Consider the following 1,542-nt stretch of genomic DNA (forward strand, 5'->3'; position numbering starts at 1 on the left):
CAGTTGACGAATTACAGTTTAAGTCACTTCCGTGTTGGCTTCACGAGAGAGAGCGGGAGGTTGCCGCTTGGTTTAAACATGTCTGTGAAAGATTGTATTACTGTACTGTGTGTAAAAAAAAAAAAATACTATACATCTCTTGTGTGACGCGAGTGCTGCAGTCATATTTGTCAGTCTAGAAAATGCGCTGAATATGCGTTCTGTGTGAATGGCTTGGCTTTGGTTTTAACCTAATAAAGCATCACTTTCATCATCATCACCGCATCTGTGCTCCACTGATGATGCTCCCTGACGCACACTTAACATTCGATTGTACTATTTTTGCATTCAAATGCAAATGTTTATTTTAAATTTGGCTAATAATCATTTTTTTATTCACAATCTCCTCATCACAGGCAGGCACAGCACTCATGTTCGTGTTTGTGTGTGCTGTCTGCGCACTCATAGCACGTGCCTATATCGTGCACTATATCGAACCTTTTATATATCGTTATCGAAGAAGGTGTACCATCGATAAACATCGATACCATTTTATCGCCCAGGCCTACTTAACGCACGCAATTAATTTTACAATCCTTAACGCGTTAAAATAATTTAACTCAATTAACGCAAAATTACTGAAGCACAATTTCTATTCTAACCCTTTAACCCAATTTTGCTTCTCTGCTTGCGATCAGATCATTTTAAGCCACTAAACTTTGGGAAAGTTTCCGGTCTAATGATCCAGTAAGCGAATGCATTCAAACAGTCCGTCCAAAACAGCACTAACATAAAGTAAACCAGGCTGATTACATCAGAGATTGCAGAGAGAACAGAGACTTGTTGCGTTTTCAGTGAATTATTCATTCCAGTGTGTTTCGCTTTTAAACACGAGCTCGGACATATTCTGTGATTGTCTCACTAGTAAAGTTTTGATGGATGAAGACTGCAATCAAGGTAAAGTCGATTGCGGTGGCGTAAAGGAGTCGTACAGTAAGCACGTGTGAGTCCGTTATAATAATCCGTGTATTAGTGCTCTTGACGCACTGATCGCACATTGTATTTATGCACAGGCACAGACATTTCCATACATTCACGTTGTTTCCACACACATTCACGATAATGTTTTGATTTGTCAGGTGTATGTTGCGGTTTAGTTATTATAAATGGATCCGTGTACTGTAGTAGATATATGCAGTCAGCCGTCGGTTGGTTTAGGGTTTTTTTGGCATCACCATGTGGTCCTGTTCGGTATCGCAACTTGACTTCTCAAAAATGTAAAAAAGCTATTTGCTGTTGCACTGTACACATACTATACAATTCAGATGGTTTACTTTGCTGGATATAGCAAATGATGACAAAATAAACATTTGAAACAAGATAAATGGTCTATGCTTAGTTTCATGAAGTGTGCGATTAATCGCGATTAATCACAGAAAAAGGGTGCGATTAATTAGATTAAAATTTGTAATCAATTGACAGCCCTGATACACACATATACAGGTGCATCTCAATAAATTAGAATGTCATGGAAAAGTTCATTTATTTCAGTAATTCAACTCA

General features: G+C 38.1%; 1 protein-coding gene across 1 annotated transcript in view; it reads right to left on the reverse strand.

Annotated features, from left to right (window-relative positions):
- The window catches only part of LOC107698335 (ethanolamine kinase 1-like), a 26,036-nt gene that overhangs the window by 23,386 nt on the left and 1,108 nt on the right, over window positions 1-1,542 (reverse strand). The window lies entirely within an intron of this gene.

Source organism: Sinocyclocheilus anshuiensis, unplaced genomic scaffold (assembly GCF_001515605.1).
Source record: "Sinocyclocheilus anshuiensis isolate Anshui unplaced genomic scaffold, SAMN03320099.WGS_v1.1 scaffold313, whole genome shotgun sequence".
Taxonomy (NCBI): domain Eukaryota; kingdom Metazoa; phylum Chordata; class Actinopteri; order Cypriniformes; family Cyprinidae; genus Sinocyclocheilus; species Sinocyclocheilus anshuiensis.